Here is a 22,459-nt window from a genome sequence, read left to right on the forward strand (position 1 = left end):
CTCACAGTAGTTCCGAGCCCCAAGGCGTGGTACACTAAATGATATAGGTAAGTTCAAAATCGAGTAAGAAAATGTTTGGGCAATATTGCATAAACAATCATTTTATTTAGGCAATAAACCCCGAGACTGCAGGCCATTAGCGCACAAGGTAAAGGCCCTGGGCCCATACGCACAGGCCTTAACGAAGGGGATATTACTGTATTCGATAATGGCCCGCAATCAAGGGGCTTATTGCCATTAGTAATCCAACCCATTAGACGGGGGTACTAATGGTGTTTTTTTCCCCACCTGCGAGACACGTTGCATTTTCACAGCTAGGAAAAAAAAGTAAAAACGTTTTTTTTAAAAATGGCCACCACGGACAGAAAAACGTAGTCTGTTTTCTCTTTCTGTGGTGGCCACAGTAAACATGTAGTCCCTTCTCTCTTTCCATGGCGGCCTGAAGAAACATGCAAGGAATGCGAGGACTGGCATTAGGGATGCAGTGCGACGTGAACAGGATTACTAGCAGGTAAGATTTGGAAAAGGACCAATAGGTTAATGGCTTTTTTATGTTTTCTCGCAGCGCTGGGTAATAATAATCAATTTACAGCTTAAAACAGAGGAAAATAGAACAAAAAAGGCCAATGCATGTTGGATGTACAGCTATTCTTCATCAGCGTCTGTCTGAAATGAAAAAACAGACTAGCAGAAGCAAAACACATAACGCCCCTTAACAACCAAAGTAATAATGCAAGGTAAAAGAATGCGCAATAATAAGAATGCAGTAGAAACAAGGTAATAGAGGATGACCAACCAAAACCACCGTAACAACATGAAGATCCATAGAACTAAAATACAGCAGCACAACAAGGCAGAAACATAATAATACGTGTGGTAGTACCAGTTTCCTAACTTCAAAGAAACTTTCTGGCACAAAGTAAAGCCAGTAAGCTTCTTTAAAGACAAAGTTAAAAAGGGGGGAAACAGGAACAAGGAATACTTAGTGAATAGTCAGCATATGCAAAATCCAGCACGGTAATCAACGTAGGGAATAAGATATCTAGTACCTGAGCTGTAAACATGAAGTGCCAGGATAGCACAAACCACCTGAACAAACTGAACCAAGAGACATAAAAAAGAAAAATATGGCAGAAGGTCAGAAATGCATATCCGTGACATGGAATACTAAGACAAGGGGCCCAATTACGAGGTTGGCAGTAACCCGCCAGTGCTACCGGCGGGATGCCGCCGACCTTATATCACTGTTCCTGCCATCTGATATCCCAGTGCCGCCAGGACATTACAAGTCGCGGCGGCCCGGGATGTCAGGCAGCAGGAACTAGAGGACTCCACAGGAATGGGGACATGGAAGCACCTGCACCGCTCCTAACGGTGCCGGTGCTTCAGTGAGAAACATGCCTGCAGGGGCCAGTACTCTCAGCATGTCAGACCTGGAGACCTCCCTGAAGATCCGATAGAAGAAAGAAAAGAAGGACCAACAGGAGTTGCAGTCATAGCAACGGGCCGGACGCCGAGAGAACAACAAACAATAAAGAAAAACAAGACACGGACACATGGGGCCACAGTAAGCACGTAAGAAAATAGCAAACAAATAGAAAATACAGGATACGTGCAAATGAGGCCACTGGGGGCATGTTAATGGTAAGATTCCATGGAAAAGAAAGGCATGTAGGTGCAAAAGAGAGTAAGCAAAACAAGATATGCGGAAACGTTAAAGATGAAAAAACAGCTAACATGAAGTAAACCTCTAAAGCAATAACAAAAATAGATCCGCGATCAAAATGAAATCCTGCCTAAAACTGCAAAGGGTTACAACCAGTCGAGACAAGAGGAAAATGTGAAAGAAAGGGAAAGGAATACCAAAGGTAACAAACACAATAACAAAAACTGATAGAAAAAGTACTGATAACGCTACTGAGGGCACTTTAATGGTAAGCTACTAGGAAAGAGAAGGTGTGTAGGTGCTTGGCAAAGGAGGATATGAATGTTGCCATATATAGTCATGGATTCTGCAAACTTGAATATCAAGGGCTTCAGTTCTCACACCCTGTTGTTGTGATGATGTATAGATTCAAGGTCTTAATCCACATCTGGGCGAAATCCCACAGAAATGCCACAAACGTTGAATGTGGTAGGTCCTCAGTGATTAGGTGGCTGCCAAATGTTTGAAGAAATGCACCCATTGATTGGGAGCTTAGTTTTCATTCAGCCACAAAATTCCCCTTTTACCTAAAGCTCTGTATCTTTTACCTGTGTGAACCTGGGAGTGATTCACGAAGCACAGAACAAGACTCCACCCGAGAGGAACAATGAAGGCATTCTGCTCTTCTCATTGTCTGCTAACACCACACTTCTATGTACCAGAGAGGACAAAGGAACCCGTGGCCTCTTCCTTGACACAGTTGGCACAGTCAAGTCTAAGGCCCTCACTGATCCTGTATGCCCAAGAAAGCCTAGATGGTCAGATACCCTGTTTTTCTCAATCCATGGCATCACTACTCTCCAAGTCTGCTGTTCCTTTAGAGAAAATCCACAAGTGTCCCCTCCACTTGAGTCTCAAACCTCCATCTCCCTGCGCCAAGGAGTAATGCGTGCCTGTTCTTAGCCTAGTGGGAAATTTAACAGAACTATTGTGCTCAAAATAGGCCAGAACGACCTCTTTACACTCCCAACCCTATCACCAAACTGCATGCACAATAATAATATGCCATTGCAGGCATGAAGACAGCTTGCACACATGGCAGAGATGTCAGCGACATACCACAACCTAAGTCCACCCATCAGACGTGTGGCCAGCACCGCCACACCACGAAGACCCATTGGTAGACCGAGTAGACAAGTCACATTTTCATATGGGGTAGTTTTACAATGGCAATATCCCAAAGGGAATAGCAATTCAAACAGAATCCTGAAATATCATTATAAAATATATTGTAAGAAATCCATGTGTAAGGAAGGGTGCAGAAGTACGAGTCTGACACAATACTGGCATAGTAGTGCCAACGACTTTTATTCAGGTATAAAAATAAAGAATAGTAAACCCATCTCAGCCTATTTCTAAGAGGGGTTTCCTTGCCTCAACTAAAAATACTGCAGAATTGATCAGGATGTCCAAAATAAAGAGTCCACCATCATATCCCAAAAACCTATTTCCTTCCCTTACAATTTGAATGAAAGTAAATAACTGAGGGGGTTTCAAGAGTTCCAAACTGAGACTTTGTGTTGAGGGAATGCCTCCCTTCCTCAGGTTAGTGTCTCGTTCTGTAGGAACATAAAGTTCAAGGTTCACCAAGTTCTTAAAGTACAGTTCATAAGAAGTGTCTCTAGTTGTTTCTAGTTGTTTTCACTAGCATGTCCTTGTGATGTAAGTCTCTTCAGTCTTTCCTACCAGAGGATTGACTCCCTTCCATCTGGCGCCAGTTCATGATGTCAGGGGGATGTCTCACTTCACCTCACCCATCGCAGGGTTTTGGTAACTCAAGTCTCTGTAGGGGAATGTGCCCCTTCTCCTAGCCTTTCTCAAGCTTCTTAAAAAAAACACAATGATCACTTGGGGAATGTCTCCCTTCCCCTGGCCTTATTCAGGCTTCTCAAACAACACAGAATGATTGGTCGGGGAATGCCTCCATTACCCTGACCTTACTCAGACTTCTCACACAACAAAATCAGTGGGGGAATCTCTCCCTTCCCTTGGCCTTGCTCGGGCTTCGAGGCACTTCGTAGTTTCGTATGGAATATAATCAAGGGTCGTATCCTTCACCACATCATTTAATATGGATAATTTTTTCATACAAAAATCATTTTCATTAAATGCAACCAGCGTGGGAATTTGTTTAGTTTTTTAAGGGAGTGGTTATTTCCACCCTATGCAAACAATCTTATATTACAATTTGATACTTAGGGAATGTATAGAGTCAGAGTCTGCTCCAATGATTTCTGCCATCACCACTGACTTTTGTGCAAGCCACAGGCATTTCTTTATCTTGAAAACTGTTTGGACCGCGTAACTCTCCATAATGATATTCAGGGTGTTATCTCCCTGACGGCGAGGGACCTTTTGCTGTATTTATTTATTTTCTTTTTTTTTAATCAAGTAATTTGCATGATGCTCCGCGATGCAATCGCGCCCGCTCGGGATTGGGGTCGTGATACCGGCTAGTTGGCTGGGAGCCTCTATGGCATGATGATGTATGGTCATTTCACTACAATACCTTTTACACACGAAAGCTGCCCTTTAATTACATTTTAAATCGTATTTGAAAAGATTTTGCCATTATGGAAATGGCTCTGTAAATGCTTGTGTAATAAAGAGCCTATAAAAGTTCTGATGGCAGTCTTGAAGAAAAGAGGGATGATTCATTTCCAAGGCAGGAAATGTTTATTCGAGGGCACAGCTCAACCCTCTTGGGCAAAATAGAACTCTGGAGGATTTGTGACCCTTTCTGTTGTCTTTAGAAAGAAAATGCCTTTATAGCACCGTTTCCCTTTCCACATAAACCTACAAAAAAAGTGCAATTGCTGATGGGTTACTTGCAACCTTCAAAAGCGTGTTTTATCACCTACTCAACTCCTGTTATGTGCTGCAATCTAAACAGGGAATGATCTGTGTGCTGCTGTGCAAAATTCACTATTTCCCTGCAGTGGAATGTATGCGTCAGTCAGTTCTGGAAAAAGCACTGCCCTCCACAGTACTGGAAAACATGCACACAGTCACCATTATTAGAAAATGTACAACTGCTCCCCATAGCGTAACAATGTAATCCTCTGCAATGTAAAAAGCACAATCTCCAGCACTAGGAAAGAGGGTCCTACTTTCACTTCTAAAATGGTAAAGGTTCCACCCAGCAAGAGCTTAACAAGACATGTGCTTTCCTTTCAGCCTTGGAAAATAGCTCAACTTCAAAGGTACAATCAGCCAGAAACGGATGCACACAATCACAAAAGGAACTTGATGAGTGTTGGCTTTCAGTACCATACCACAAAACAAGCAAGGGCCGTGGGTATTTATAGGAAGGCAGGCTCCCATTGACCAACACGGCAAGGTCTGCTGCACCAATAGAGTCGTTTATGGCCATGTATGGGGTGGGGCTTCTGATAACGAGTGCTGTCCACAGAAAGGTACTGATCATCAAAGAGTTTTAGACATTTGTGGTTACCGAAAAGGTACTTACCTGAATTGCATTGCAGATTGTAAAAACGCTCTGGGGTACCGCAGGATGATATTGATTATTCTCTTAGTGATGTCTTGAAATATAAGTTGTCATCATCATACTACAGTAAACAAGTTGTTTATTAATACATTATTATCATGGTTGATATTCTGTAAATAAGATATAGGGCCTCATTACACGGATGGCGGTAAGGATTTACCGGTACCGGTAAAATACCGGTACCGTTAAATCCTTACCGCCCTACTACGAGGTCCCTTTGTGGGTTGGGGGATTTAACGCCTGCTTTTTGCAGGCGTTAAAAAGCAACCCGCAAAGGGACCCAGGGAGCTAATTACGGTACCGCAATTTGCGGCACCGTAATTAGCGCCTTCCCCATTCCCATTGAGCCCTACGTGGCAAAAATGGGAATGGGGAAGGGCAATGGTGGAAGAGGGAATTACCACCCCGCCAACCTTGGAATGGGGCGGTAATTCCCCTTTCCGCCAAGGCGGTGCCGGTATTTTACCGGCATTAACCATGCCGCTAATAGCGCCATGGTTCTCCGCCATCCGTGTAATGAGGCCCATAGTCACATGGCCCAACCCTGTGCCACGTCCAAACATCTACTGGTAACAGCAGCTTTACAATTGTTAGCCTTTAGTCATAATTAATGTGGCTTGAATCTGTTGCCTTGCAAACACTTCCCAATGTCATGTTCACATTTGAGATGGCACTTAAATTGTAGTGAGCCACGTGACAGGTGATCAGCAATGAGCAGGTTGTTTCTTTGATCTGCTGACATTGTAAATGTCTATGCTGCCTTTGATGTTGGGTGTGTTACTTTTCTGCAATATTTAATGTGCTTGCAGAGATGTGTGCCACTGCAAAGTGTGTGGATTAACTCATCCCTGTGGGATTGGACTCAAGAGTTGATCACAGTGTTGTCCATTTGTAACCTGGAGATCCTTCCCAAAATGACAGCATCTGTATCTTGTTTTGTTGCCACTACCCACTATTGTTCCACATATGTTTAGGTCATATAGGCAATATCATACACCGGGGGTTGGGGGGAGGGCAACAATGCTAGCGCTACTATTATGCTGACAACCCACATATCCATATCCTCGTTATGTCCAATCCTAAAGTTATAGTTTCTGGATTCCTTGAATGACTTCTTGAAATCAAAGATAGCAGACCAAAGCCTTGTGCGTGCGCTATACACAATTCTTCTTAAAGTTGCAGGGAATCCAGCAGCGTATTACGGTTATATGGTGGGTAGGTCTGCTTGTACCCAACATAGAGAAAACAGATACAGAAAGATAAATGACCAGTGTGTTAATATGCGCTATCCCTTAAAATTCCCAAGTTAAGATGATTGCTTCAAAATTGGAGTAATTCCAGAACCGTTAAATGAAGAATAGCTGTTATTAAGTTACAAAAGTTGAAGTCCATCTTAGTAATATGTTCCAGTGTACTGACAAAAAACGTTCATTGTAGGTTGGTAGTATTTATTTTGTAAGCTGCTCAGCCGACGCGTGTTTCGACAATGATGTCGTTCTCAAGGCTGACATTATAAACCAACACAGTAAGAGTAAACATAATAATAACAAACAATCAGTGGGGCACATATAGAGAGATAAACATGTCACAACACAATAACGTTAAAAAGGATTAGATAATAAAGAGATGGAAAATCATAGACATACCCAATCAGGTATATGGCAGTGTGGGTTCACAGGTACGGAGCATGAGAGAAGAAGGAAAAAGCAAAATAAAACTTGGAATTAGTAAAAGATATGAAAATATTAAATATGGAATTAATGAATTGGACATGTCTGCCCCACATCACCAGTGTGTGTGCTACCACTCTCCGTTTGCACCTAGTAGTGAGAACCACAGACATATATATCAAAAGATTGGAAATCCGTGAGCATGTTTCTAAATTTATTGAAGAATATAATTAACAAGCATGTGCTCAGAAAGTAGTCTTCTCATGCAGATTGCACGTGTCAAATAAATGAATAAGTTGAACATCGTATTGTAACAATATTTTAGAAGTTCAAACAGAGTGAAGTCATGTATTAAACAGAGATATAACTCACCATAAACTTGTGATTATAAATCGTCTTAATGTTCGTTAGATGGCTGTCTAGTCAATATTGAAATATATTGAAAAACATAGTTTTTCAATGTAAGAAAGTGGAAATAAAAAAGTGTATGCACTGGTAGTAACATCCATTGTAATCTGCTACATTACCTTATAAAAGGGTTAAATCCCGATTCGTATCGTCTTTCGTGTAAGAAAAGTGTTCCGCCAAAAGTTCTGGTTTAAATACAACTCGGCATAGGCAGGCCGAGGAAAATACATTACTGCGCATGTGCACCATGCAAACATAAAGTAATAGCTATCATTGCGCATGTGCCGTGAAGGTTGCGCTATTTCAATTGACATGCTCAACAGTTGTAGTGTATGGTTATATCACGCATGCGTGTTAGATGACTGTGGGTGTAAACATATAGTGTCTGCACCGATGGATTAGTATTCGAATATAAACGAAAGCCTAACACGGAATGCTTAATTTGAATCTAATAAAAATATAAATAGTAATGAGTAACAATCACTTGTTAAATTGAAATTGGAAGTGGTGCTACACTGACAGGTGATGTTGGCGCACACATTATAATGTAACATGTAAATGTCCTCAATATATAGTGACAAAATACATGTGGCTTTTAAATTATCATTGACTAAACATTGGAAAAAATTGTTTTAAATGTCGTACATATTGTGAAAGTAATCGTATTAAACAGAATATACCCATATATTTTGCTAGAGATGTAATCTTGAAAAATATTCATATTATACTCAGATTTTTTTCCAATTACATTGTGGTCCAAAAAGAGTGTGTTTCACATAATCTTAAGTCTAAACATTGTAATAGGGACTTACAATAAAATAAGAATTATAAGAAAACATGCATCTCATCATCTGTATTGAGACCCTCGGTAGTACATCGAAGAAAACAAATCAGTTTGGCTTCCATTTGCCTCAATTTTCGGGTGATATCACCCCCTCTCTTACCCAACTTGGCCTTGCTTAAACCCACAAAATGGATGTCAGATGTATTATCAGTTTGATGTTTGGCCTGCAATGTGCCGCTAAAGGCAATCTGGTGTCCTGGCTGCCCAAACTAGCTAAATGTCCACGAATTCTGAAACGTAATTGACTAATAGTGGAGCCAATGTACACTTTGCCACAGACACAAATCAATGCATAAACTACATAGGTGGTTCTACAATTAATAAAGTCCTGAATCCAAACTTTCTGACCATTAATATCGAGTTGTTGAACCACATTCTTATCCACATCTTGACACATTGAAAGGTTGCCACATTTGTGAAATCCCAAAACTGGGGACAGCCAAGTAGAACTGATTTTAGGATCTACGCATTTATTTTGCAAAAATGAGGGACAAATAATGTCCCGAATTGTCTCTGATCTAGTAAATATGAACTTAGGCTTGGCCGCTAAGTAGCATTTAATGTCGGTGTCTAATAGTAAAATGTCCCAGTACCTATGCAGTATCCGAGCATCTTACAAAATAAATACTACCAACCTACAATGAACGTTTTTTGTCAGTACACTGGAACATATTACTAAGATGGACTTCAACTTTTGTAACTTAATAACAGCTATTCTTCATTTAACGGTTCTGGAATTACTCCAATTTTGAAGCAATCATCTTAACTTTGGAATTTTAAGGGATAGCGCGTATTAACACACTGGTCATTTATCTTTCTGTGACTGCTTGAAATGCCTTCATTAATTGCATTATTTTAAAAAATAATGATCTTTTATAATGCACTTAATACCGGAGACCAGTGTCTAAGTGCGGGACCAGGATTCAAACCTGCGTTGCTCTGCTTTGTCTTGCTTCCATCACAAACACATTGCCCCAGAGCCTGCCTAGTAGATGAGTCGATTGAATTGAATGGACAGCAGCTCTTTCAAGACATGGCTGATGACATTATGGCAAACATTGGGGTCTTGGCCGTGCTCAGAATGTGCATGTTTTTTATTCCGTACAAAAATCGTTTAAAAAAGTTTGATTTTCTTCTTTTGACAAATTATGATACAACCTTACAAATACAATTAATCACACTACAATTCATTCTCACCACGAAAAACAAAGTGCTCAAAGGGTCAGTATGTGAAAACGTGTCATCCTAATTATACATCTGTATCACAAAGCAAAATTTCGAACTTAACAATTTTTCTAAAGTAAAATAAGCCTGGGACAACTACCAAATCATTATGAAACAAATCCCAGCAACACATCAACTGAGCTGATTTGGGAACAGAACCAAGTTGTGTCTTTCCCTTTAGGATTCTGCTTGACCCGCAATAACATTAAAAATACCAACCCCTTCTGTGGACACATTGTGTTTCTGTCTAGAAAGGATATAACTTCATTGTTAGGTCAATGGTTGTCCAACTCTAGGCCTTGAGTGCCAGATCCATGTTGGGTTTTCAGGATACCCCTCATTAATATTCATGAGATAACTTTGCATACAATGATTCTAAATGTATGCACATTTTCCTCGTGAATATTAATGAGGAATATCCTGAAAACCTTAGATGCGTAGTATAATTTGACAAAAGACATTTGTGTAACCATTTTTGTATCGAATAAAAAGTATGAACATTTTGACAGCGGTCAAGACACCAATGTTTGGCATGAGTGGTATTTTGTTGTTTTTGAAAAATTAAGTGAAAACGTAAGTGCAATTCTCCCATTGGGTGCTTTTTGATATATAGCAATACAGCCGAGGACATGAGAGTTGTTTTTCTGGCTTGCCTGTGTTTTGTACATGAGGACATTATGGTGCATTGAACTATATGTTGAAAGATCATATGGTTTGTCCGGCTGTTCACATACCTGTCAAAGATGCAGTCTTGTTTGACATTAATCTAAACATGTGAAGTCAGGCTGCGACTACTTTCAGATGTGTTTCTTATCAAGAAACAGTAGCACACACCAAGCCAAACTGCTATTTTTCTTTGTGTGTGTTTTTTTAACAAATATTGCTGGTTTAGTTTACCTTAATAATCATTGGACGCTGTCATTGAATGGTGTCCTGAGAAATGTCATGTTCAGACTGTTCTCCAATTATCTTTCACTGACTGTTGACATTAGTCAGACTGCATATTTGAGTGCTGATACTTTGTTATAAAACGTACACAAAGGATAGTTATGTTTTGTTACATTTTTTATCAGAAGTGAAGTTAAAACTTAAAAAGTATCCAACATTTTCCAAATACGTGAAAGGGATCAAAAACATTTTTTTTTCTGCATGTGTCTTTTTGTGTGTCTAACATGCTGCATAGTAAGAGTAAAATATGAGGGGATGGAAGCCCCTGCTTCTCCGACATTCATGAGGAAAGAGGGTCGAACTCCCCCAAATGTGTGCCCTAGAATGGTCTGAGTGCCTGCCTACATTTTTCACTGAACCGTGAATTTCTGCTGGTCACTCTTCAGGGTGTCAACCAACCCTGACCCTTATAATACACCCCACAGCCGCCATCCTCCATACCCCGACCCTTATAATACACCCCACAGCCGCCATCCTCCATACCCCATCATCGAGCATCCCCAGTCATATTCTAACAGCATAAGCATTATTTAAATATTGTCTCTGGAAATATAAAAATGGTAGCATACCCTAATGCCATGTGTGGGCCTGCCAGAGCCTTGCAGGGTTATGATATAATATGATATGGCATTTATAACGCGCCTATAAACAAGTGTTTCAAGGCGCGACGAGGCAAGGGAGGGGGAACAGAGGGAAGACAGACAGCGATCCTACTAGGCCGAGTGTCATTCAGATTGGCTAGTGGGGTATGTATTATGCACTGTGGGCAATAGCAGTAGCATGTCCACCCTTGCAGAACCCTTATTTTTTTTTCCTACTGCCCGACCCAAACTCCACAGATCAAACCTGCGAGGAAGTTACAAATTAACTTTCCTCAAGCAATCCAAAAATCAGGTGGTGTGGGTTTTGGCCAAACAATTTGCGGCCCCTTATTTATGTGGGTGTCCTATGTAAAATACTGTTGTATGGTATTAATGAAGGGTTCTCAGAGATTTGGAGTGAAGAGTGAAGAGACGTCAGAGTTGAATAATCAATTAACTGTGCAGATTGAGCCGGAAAGAAAGTCAGAACCAAGGTCGGTCCTTGTCAAAGCGCTGACAGCTAATACACATCAGGGGGCTCCGCACGAGCTTTCCAAGAGATGTAAATATGCCCCTTGTGACTAAATCCGACCAGTTTGTCAGGCGTGTTATAGCACTCCAAGGGTTACATGAACTGAACATGGAACAACGTGTTCGGCATTTTGATGAATGCGAGGGACTGCATGGTGGTCAGGCACAGTGATCTGGCACGGGTTTGCTTTCCGCGTGCGAGGGGTTCCTTGAACACGGGTAATGAGTGCATTTTCATCGAGCCACTACATCTGGAGATGAAGGCGGTGGCTCCCCTTTTGATCTTGATATAGACGCATGCGCAGTGGCAATTGAGGAACACTGACGGGTGCAGTGATGTGGTGCTACGTTTCCCTCACACACATGCCTGCAAAGACCTCACGTCGCAGATCCATGATTCGTGATAAGAACATGCGAAGTGTAGAAGGGGCTGGCTGCTGTTTTGAGGGACCCGTAGCCATCTCCTCCATGCGTACTTAACTACATTAGAACATGCATTTAGATCATTGACCCATGACCCCGTATCACTGGTGAGCTAGTGTCAGCCTCCTTCTCTTGTTGGGTCATTGAGCACCATTGTAGCTAAGGTCTTTAAGCGGCCCATCACTGCAAATGCTTTCTGGACGTTTCCACCTGATTGGATCAAAAATGTATAAGCATTTCTGTTTTGGTCTGGATGATGCTGATAGCAGTGATGGAGCCAAGAGGCACTTGGTCTCCCCATAGCTCCTCCCTGGTGCCCGATTCGCTACTCTTGCTCCCGCTGGCCCTTCATTTTTTTTTAAACACAAATAATAATGGTGTGCAGCACTGGCATGCCCTGAGTGCGCTCGTCCTTTTGCGGTGTGCCAGTGCGGCACACTTGGATTCCTCCTGTCTGGCACCCTTTGCTCTGCCTCTGCATTGTGACACTAGAAGGGAAGACCTACAGTGAGTGTTATTGTGTCGTGTGTATGTATGCTTGCATGTATGTGTGAATGTAACGCAGTGTGTGTGCGTCTGCCTGAATGTAAGACTAGCAGAGTGATTCTGTGTTTACATATGTATATAAATGTTAGCATCAAAGTGTTTGTGTGTGTGTCTGTGCATCATGCATGTGTTTGTATGGCAAGGGTGTGGGGCGGGTCATGTGGGGTGAATGCTTGCAGGTATGTTGGAATGTAATGCAGTGTGTGTGTGTGTGCGTCTGCGTGTGTGTGTGTGTGTGTGTATGAATGTTAGCATTAGAGTGTGTGTGTCTGGGCATAAGTGTCCATACATGGTGCAGGTGTTTGTATATTAGTGGTTGAGGGTGTGCAGTGCTGTAACATTACTCTGCCGTCCCCCACCCCCTACCCATGTCGGGGGACAGAGTGATGATACAGTGAATATTGGTACCATAAAAGGTTGTGGAAGCTGCTTCATTTATGTGGCGTTAAGCACCTATTCCAAGGGCTCAGGCAACCAAGTTAAAGGCCCGAGTGAAGCCTTGGAATGTTTGTATTTGCTTTACCAGGTGTTTCCTGGTAAGCGAGTCTTATAATAGAAAGCGAACAGCACAGCATGGACTGAGCAAGTAAATGCATTAAAATAATCCAAATAAAGGCAACAGGAACCAGAAAATATACATCTAATCACAATGCTTATGCCATATATTCATACATGGTAGCCACTTGCAAATTCATAATGGTGAAAAAACATACAACCACAATGTGTTGATGAATTACAAAGAAATGTGGGAGACAACAAAAAGTGTCAATCTGTGGGACTTTGAGATGTGTCAATTAATCAGGGATTTTATAGAAAAGAATTAAGAGAGTCTTGACTGATCGAAGACTAGCATTAACAGTGCTTTCAAGTTGTCACTTACACGGGGTGAGTAGTTCATCAAGTTCTGTTTTTTTATCTCTGTATTTAGGTATTTCCCGTCCTTATTTTTACAATGAGGAATGCAAAACAAGTTTGACAATGCAAAGAGAAAAGGTCTTGATAAACTACTATTTATTGACTGGTTACTGCATATCACCCCAAACATAGTAACTTACTACTTCAAACTGCACAGAGGCGAAGAGAGGTCAAAGTGGTCATACAGGGGTCTTGTAAAATCCTCTGTACCATCGAAAGTGTTTGACCGACAAATGATTGTGGAAGAAAGGGAAATGAATCCCACTTGGTGAAATGAGTGCTTGAACAGCGTGTTGCAGACGTTGGCAAGAGGGATGCTAACGAGACGGGGTGAAGTCTAAAGTCCCATAGTGAACTGCTTGGTTAAAGTTGGCGATAGTTAACCCAGCAGAGGGAGGCCGACAACCAGAATAGTGTGTGGATCGAAGTAAAACCGATCAAGGGGTGTCCACAGTGAATTGTCTGTAACATTTGGTGAGAGTGGACCCGATAGAGGGAAGCTGATAAAAGGGGTGAAGCCCGAAGAACTGTTTAAAAAGACATTAAGATTTGTGAAAGTGAGAAAAGCCACAGTGAACCTGACGAAGGGAGGCTGACTTCTGAAAATGGTCAGAGCCTGAAATAGGGTGATCCAGGGTGGAAAGTTATCACCCGAAGTTCATTGAAAAAGGAACTGTTAAGTTACATGTTGAATATGATTTTATGCAGGGTCTGCTCCCGGAAGAGGGGGACCCAGGGGTGAAGCCGTCACCTAAAGCCATACGTGGACAAAACCTTTTGTTTGTTTGTTTTGTTATTGAATACATCAGGCCCTCGATGGCAAGAACCTTTTTATTTAAAAGAGACTTAACCACTGAAGAACCTGACAGCTGATACGGGACTGTTGTCTAGTGCTGGGAAAGCTCAAGCGTGTGCTGTGCTCAGGAGATCAACTTTGTCCCGTGCTCAAAACGGCGGGAAGGGAGACCTCTGGCAATCACATCCTGATTTATTATTTGGAACACTTCTTTACCTATTTTGAAACCCTACCCCACACTCTTTTGTAATTAGTTGGAAAGATCTGGCAATTGTTTTTTTTTTTTGTATCAGCCTTTTACTTTGACAAGACTCCACAAGGACTGCCTTATTTTTCATTTGATGGTCAACGCTTGCACCCATCTTAGATTTAGGTTTAGATTAGGCGTTTTTCCACCCTGCATTTCTTGTTCAATCCCCTTGAACTGTGATCACTTGTGTCTGTCTTTACTGTTGCCATCATGAGTTTCCTTACAATTTGCAGGCATATGCGGAAAAGATATAGAGTATAGAGCATGTTGGGGTTATTAGTAATGGATCGCCTGAAACAGGTTACAGGGTGTATGCGGATGTTACCAGGACTCAACAGAAGCATTTTAAAAGAGAAAATGGTGGGGTTTAGCAGGAAAATATTGGGTAATTCTGAAGACGATGATAGGGTTCTTGGCAGGAGTCACTAGAGATGTGTTTTAATGGGTGGGTTTTGGTGTTGATGGGAAGTCATTAGAAATGACACAGTGGCAAAGAGACGCGCATATGTATAAACATGACACTAAGGGCCAAATTCACAGAAGCGATTTATAATGGCAAAACTCCATTGGAAAACGCTCTGTGCATAAGGACTTCAGTACTTCCCTAATAGTTACTGAAATAGGAGAGGCATTAGATCACCGCTTCCACTTTTCGGATTTGCTGACATGCAGTGGCATTCATCCCACCTCCTTCAAGGCTGATTATCTCTGCAGGCATGAGAGGAGGTGTTGCTTGCGTGCTTGAAGGTGACCTACAAATAAAAGTACTGTGCCTTTTGTAAAAGAATAAAAATCCAAAACTCATCAAAGAGGGCAGAAGGAAAATCAAATAGATATGAAATAATATGAATGTCCAAGGTAGCCTTAAGAAACCTTGCATGTTAATTCCTCTGGATGGGAGGAGCACAACTCCATTTCAACAATCAAACTATTGCAGGCAAGAACTGTTTAAACTCAATGAATGCATGATTTGATCTGATTGGTGGTGAGCAGATAAAGCTTGGCCCTTAACTCTAAGCACTTTGCAATTATACCAATGGTAAAAAGCGCTATACAAATGCCCCATAACATAACAAAACATATCAGAAGGGTACAAGACGTCTAGCATGCTCAGCATGTATGCATCTATAAAGAATTACGTGGATGTGATAGCAGCATTTAGTATTTTCTAAGCAATCCTATTATAGAAGTGGATAACATGAATGCAAAGGCCGGAGAACACACATTTTGGTGACGTGGGAAGCAAGTATTAGAGAAGTACAATATTGTGATTTATTTATTTATTTGTTTATTGCATTTGTATGCCGTACATACAGCCCAAAGGCATCTCGGCACTGTTACTTGTGTCAGTCTTAGATAGAGAAGATACATACAAAGTTACATACATGTCAATATAAGAGCATAGGAGTGATATAATTCAGAAATACAAAAGTACTGTTTCAGAGGCACAATTTCAGAGTTCGAGTACATTATGTCAACATTATACTATCAATTCAGAAACAAATTTCAGTTAGGGGCGGCTTAAACATATAATGCAGTTGCCGCAACTCTTCCTCGGTGTGTGAGAAGGGTGGTGTTCACATCTGGAATGAGTTTTATTTGAAGAGCATAGTTTTCACTGCTTTACGGAATGCTAAGTGGGAGACTTCTGCTCGCAAGGGTGGAGGTAGGACATTCCAGTGCATCGCTGCTAGGTATGGGAAGCTAGCCCCTCCTGCTCTGGCTCTCTTGACTCTGGGGATCGCGAGCATGTTAGCATAAGGTGTTCTATTCGGTCTGGTGGATCTAGAGGGGTGAATTCTCTCAGAGAGGTATGGTGGAGCAGTGAGGTGGATGCATTTATGAGTATGGGCAAGGGCTTTAAAGAGGACTCATTCTCTGACTGGGAGCCAGTGTGCCTGTTTCCTAGCTGCCATGGCATGCTCTTTTTTGGGTATTCCAGTGGATGCTCTCAAAGCACTGTTTTGTATAGTTTGAAGTTTGGCAATGTTTTTTGAGGAAGTGCCCAGGAACAGTGCATTACAGTAATCCAGGCTGGATCCTTTGATGGCTGTGGCAATTGTAATGCAGTTATCCTTAGAGAGGAAGGGTCTGGCTGCTGTCTGGAGTTTGGCATGGTAGGCTGCTGTTGAGGCAATGGCATTAACTTTCCTTGTCATCGTTAGATTTGAGTCAAGATAGACACCTAGGGCATCATTACGAGAATGGAGGTAGCCATGGAGATATTAGCTCCATGGCTGCCTCCGTTCCGGGATCCATTACCGGGTTCCTGCAATGGGGATTTACCGGGTTACTCCGACATAGGAGGACCCAGTAATTCCTCCTTGCAGGAACCCATCCCCATTCCCATTGAGCCCCGACAGGGCTCAATGGGAATGGGGAGGGAGGTAATAATGGGCAGATTACATCTGGCCCGTTATTGCCTCCCTCTTCCCCTCGCGGGACCCGGAAAGCACGCCTGGTTTTACTAGGCGTGCGATACAGGTCCCGCGATAGGAAGCTCGTAATCGGCGCTCCGGGAATGAAGTGGGCCGGTCCCGTACCGGCCCCCTTCATTACGGGAGCGCCAGCCTTATAATGAGGCCCCTAGTGTTTTTACTGAGTTAGGCACTGGGACTTTAACGCTGTCAATCGTAAAGTTACTAAATTGGGAGTCAAGGTTTTTTTAGTGTTTCCTTGGAACCAACCAAGAGTAGCTCGGTTTTGTCTGAGTTGAGGCAGAGCCCATTGGCTGCCATCCAAGCTTGAATCATGTTGTATATGTGGTTTAGTGTCTTTGAGTCAGTGTCATAGTCTCCTGTTAGAGTGAGGAGGATGCCAAAGACTACAGTAGCTATTGGAGCACATCTCACATGAAGAGAGCAGACAATGAATTATTGGCAGACAACAGCTTATTGTACATGCCCAGTGGAGTCACTTTCCTGTAAATGTTAGGGGTGATATGACATCTAAAGGAAAGAGGCCCCTGCCAAATGAGGGGGAGAAAATGGTGTGCTACGAAAGTTGGGGGGACAAACACCCTTACTCCCCACCCCCTAAAATTACGCCCATGTATGTGCCATGGGAATGTTCAAAACTTGAATTAATAAAACCCACCAACGCACACTCTTTTCGAGGAGGTCTGTAATTGTTGAATGGTCTAGCCTCTCTATTATTTTTTGGTATGAGCGGTTTTCTTTGGAATGGATCCAGTGAGTTGCAGAAGATTTGCACTGGACAGGCGGGAAGATGCTCATGAGCTTTTCAGATGTTTGCCTGCTGCTACACACCTGCTTCACGAAGTGTACAAATGAAGGGGAAAAATGTCGAGGTCCCTGGGGAATCTCTGAGTTGATCTTGTCTAATTGTTGTGCTTCACATTTTCACAAGAGCAGCTCAGAGATGTTTTTTGCGTCTCCATTTTAGTTTTGCGTTCCCGCAATGTGAGTCCGGCCCACATTGTCACGAGGGTGCTGGGTGTGCATGCTTCCTTGTACATGAAGCACGAAAGAAACACGAGAGAAACATATGGGATGCGAGGTGGGCTGCTCATGTTAACAATCTGTGAAGAAAACTCTAGCCTGATCCATGTCTATCTTCATCCTTTTTTTACATGATTTTTATTGAAAAAAGACAAGTCAGCAAGTTAGCAGCAGCTAATCCGCGAATTTCAGATAAAACACCTGATAATGACTGCACGCCGATTGACACTATGAGGATGAGGGTTTAAGCAAGATGACATGCAGAGAAGCATGTCAAGAAATAATATCCCACAATTTCCTGTAGAATGCAAATGAGTGCCCTCTTATTCAATGGAAATGCTAATAATTATTACACATGCCATGCAATTGCCATTGGCCAGTCATTTCTGTTAATTTCATTTACTGTTGGGCCTTAACGGAACACAATTGCAATTTCTAATAGTTACTTAGAAGAATGAAAAAACATTTTTAATTTTGACTATTAGGTGGTGCTAAAGTGCCCACCTATAAACTGAAACTATTGCATAAAAATACAGATAGGGAGAAATGGCATGTGAGGAGGAGCGCAAAGCGTATAGGTATTGTTTGATTATTTATCCACCCATTGACTGCCCATGGCAATGCTAATCCCTATTATTTATTTATTTATTTCCATTTATAAAGCGTGCAAACTGCCCTAGGGCATCGAGGTGCTGTTACAGAATATACACTTGATCAGTGATTAGTTGCAGGTTAAATAGTTAGGAAACAGACAGAACTCATACTCCATGATTACAGCGGAAGAGAGGAGAAAGTGCAGTCTACTTGAATAGTTTGGTTTTCAGAGCCTTTCTGTAAACCGTGAGAGAGGTTTCTGTTCTTAATTCGCGTGGCGGGCAGTTCTAGGATTTTGGTGCTAATACTTCAAAACTAGATCCCTCGGCTTTGGCTCTGTTGAAGGCAGGGATTGTGAGTTGGTGCGAGTGTATGTCACGTTTAGGTCTGAGTGTTTGGGCTTGGTGTATTCTTTCCACTAGGTAGTGGGGTGCTGTTTGTGATAGGCATTTGTGAGTGATTGTGAGTGTCTTGAAAAGTATGCGGTCTCTGATCGGGAGCCAGTGGGCCTGTTGTCTTGCTTGGGAGATGTGCTCTCTCCCGGGGATGCCGAGAGCTGCCCTAAGTGCATGTTTTTGGCGGATGTGCCGAGGAGCAGGACATTACAATAGTCAAGCTTTGCGGCTATGTTAGCTCTGGCGATGTTGAGGCAGTTCTTGGCAGAGAGGTGGGGTTTTACTGCATTGATAATTTTAGTGGTAAGTGCTGCTGCGGAGGAGATATAGCTAACTTGTCTATCCACGGACAGGGTTGAGTCCAGGTAAACTCCCAGGGTTTTTACAGCTGCTGAGACTGTGATTGCAGAGTTCTCTATTTTGAAGTTGCCGTAGTTGCTGTCTAGTTTTTTTAGGGTCTCTTTGGGGCCCACCAGTAATATTTCTGTCTTGTCCTCATTCAGACAGAGGCCATTTGCTGCCATCCAGGCCTGAATGATAGCATATGTGTGCTGTAGGATTTTGAGATCTTGCTGGTAGTCACGAGATAGTGGGAGAAGAAATGTGTATCATCGGCATAATTGGTGAACATTATGCCAAATTCTTCTAGGTTGTTGAATAGTGGTAGGGTGAATAAGTTGTAGACCGTAGGGGAGGTACATGAGCCTTGTGGTATTCCACACCCAATGGAGGATGGAGTGGCTGATGCCTGGTCTGAGAAGACCCTCATGGCACAACCATCTAAGAAGGAGGTTATCCAGATAGTGGCCTCACTGGAGAAGTGGGCAGAGTCTGTGAGGTGTTTTCCTAGGATCTTGTGGTCAACCAGGTCAAACGCTGCAGACATGTCAAGGAGGAGAAGGTGTGCCAATTTACCCTTGTCCATGTTTTGGAGTAGTTGGTTTTTTAAGTCAAGCAGGGCGAAAACCGGATTGTTTTTTTTTCCCAGGATGTTTTGCAATTCTAGGTAGGACTGGATCTGCAGGTATGCAGCATTGTTAAGAATTTTCAACAGGAATGGCACGGTGGTGATCGGCCTGTAGTTATTTGGTGAGGGAAGAGGGTACCATGCCAGAGGTGAATGATGCATTAATAAAAGCTGTGATGAAGGGAGCTAATGCAACCACACAGTATTTGATTATGCTTGCTGGACAGATATCCCCTTTGCATAGTGATGGTTTTATATTTTTCATAATTGATATGACTTCCGGAATGGTTACATTTTTTAAGGTAAAAAGCGGGGGCTTAGTCCCAGGGACATTAGGGGGATCTGGACCAAGTATGGTGTGTACTGGAGGGGCAACCTTTGGCAGGTTGTCGAAATTGGTTTTGATTTTTTCTTGGAGTAAGTTGATTTTGCCCAACATGGCATGTTGGATGTCGTTACACCATTTCTCATCTTTTACAGTTTGGTGTGTAGAAGAAGGAGGAGTGACCAGTTCATTAAAGATAGTAAACAGTTCCCTAGATTGGGATTTTGCTTTATCAATTCTGATGTTGTATGCCGCGGCTTTTGCTGTGACAATGGCGTTTTTGTATTGCTTGGCAATGGCGAGTTAGGAATCACGTGTGCTGGCAGAGGGGCAGGATTGCCATTTGTTCAGTGCTCTCTTTTTTAGTGCTTTTAGGTCGAGGAGGTCTTGATTGTACCAGGAGTTGGCGTATTTGATGTTTTTTGTTCTTTTTTTCTCTAGTGGGACAATGGTGTCAACCGCTTGTTTGAGAATGGTGTTGTAGAGATTGACCAATTCTGTCGGGTTGTTGGAGAGTGGTAGTGATAGCGCTGATGCTTCTAGGAGAGGGATAATTCTGTCTTTGGTAAGCATTTTTTTTGACCTAGCGCTGGTGGACGGCACATGAGGGTTGTGTTGGGTTGTCGCTCGTGAGAGAATGTTGAAGGGGATGAGGTGGTGGTCAGTCCATGGGCGTGGAGTGTTAGAGCTAATGTCCACATCAGTTATGGTCTGCTAACCAATCTAGTATGCGTCCTTTGATGTGGGTACGGGAGTCCACTTTTTGAATGAACCCTAGTGCATGGCCTTTGCAACCCTCTTCCAGGCCCTGCCTGCCCAAAACACCTCCCCCTGGAATCTTTTCGAGCTTGCTTTTATCTAGACTTACCATCAATTGCTGTGCTCGACATGCCTGTCAGTGTTTTTTTCGAGAGTTAATGCCTTTATTGGAGCAGTAATTGTGCTACTGGTGTAATACAAATGTCTTTACCAGGTCCATCTGCAGCCACTCGATTTATAAGCACTATGCATGTCCTTCACTGACGTCCTGTCAAAAACAAGCATTAGCAAAGCCCACAGTTTTGGCTTGTGTATACGTTTTATTTATTTGCAAGGCACTTCCATTATCTGCTCAGGTACTCACGCCATTTAACAGCTGCTACCATTCATCGCCCATTAATACCCCTACGGCAGTGCCTGGCAAAAACCTTTCCAATGTCTACAAAAAAATCAAAACTGTTGAATGTTTTGTAATCGGATTTGAAAAATGAATGATGGGAAAACAATAACATCTTTTACAATGTTGATCAGTGAGAGCATTACAAGAAAGATCTGAGCCCGGTTTTGGCTGGTGCTTTAAATGTTTGTGAAAATTGCCAATATGCATTGAAAAAGAACATTTTCAACACAACACTCCTTCCCCAAGTGCAAATGCTGTGTGCAATTAAAACTTGCACCAATGCAAAATTTAGGTGATATGGCTGGTGATGTTAAAGGGCATTATTTGTGGAAGAAACAAACATCTCAACCAACGCTGCCAATCAGTCTCCCTACGAAATAGCATTTATGATTTTAATAGGTAGAAGTGATTACTTCTATTCAAGCCGAAGGGCTCTGAGGTTGCTATCTAATGGACGGCTTGTAATATTTTCGTTTTGCAATTAGAGTCCATCTGCCAGGGAGCCACCATATCTGACCGCAGGAAGCTCAAAAAAGGGCTGACAAACTCACAGGATCCACTCAGCAGACATCTACTGCACTAGCTTAACCCCTTACCTTTTCCCTTTGCCTTACCCCTCCACCCTCTGCTTTCTCCCCATGGACACGCTCAGCGCTTTGATGCTGCCTCACGAGCATGTAAATAACCTATGGGGGAAATCCCTGAACTTTTTGAGCAATGATAACTTGCTAATTATGTAGTGCTTTTATCCAAAGCGCTTTTCATAGCACATATTTAAATACGTTATTATTGTTACCCAATCGAGATTGATACTCACTTTATCGACCTCAGAAGGAAGAAGGCTAAGTCGGCCATGCAAGGATTTGAACCTGCGACCTACTGATGAAACATAGATCACAGCAACAAGCGCTTAACCTTAACCTGCTGAGCTAGCTTACTGGCTATGATACCTAACCATGCAGAGGAAAAGCACAACTCTCATTAAATGGTGGCCGGTAATGGGATCCTGAAAGTAGGGGCATGAGTAAGAGCTTAAGCCATAAATAACGAGTAACCAAGCTTCCTTGCAACAATGAAGATAAGGCGGAAGTAAACAAAAACGTGTTTTTTTAATGTTGGACCACTGGCAGGATGAAGTAAAGATATACAATACACAGAAGTGGATGCAATGCATAAAGACCACATTCAATGTGTGGCAGAAAGAAAGTC

General features: G+C 42.3%; 1 protein-coding gene across 10 annotated transcripts in view; it reads left to right on the forward strand.

Moving 5' to 3' along the window:
- The window catches only part of DMD (dystrophin), a 7,616,828-nt gene that overhangs the window by 5,819,009 nt on the left and 1,775,360 nt on the right, over positions 1–22,459 (forward strand). The gene's annotated exons all lie outside the window — the stretch shown is intronic.

This window comes from Ambystoma mexicanum, chromosome 7q, assembly GCF_040938575.1.
Source record: "Ambystoma mexicanum isolate Mex_15411 chromosome 7q, UKY_AmexF1_1, whole genome shotgun sequence".
Lineage (NCBI taxonomy): Eukaryota > Metazoa > Chordata > Amphibia > Caudata > Ambystomatidae > Ambystoma > Ambystoma mexicanum.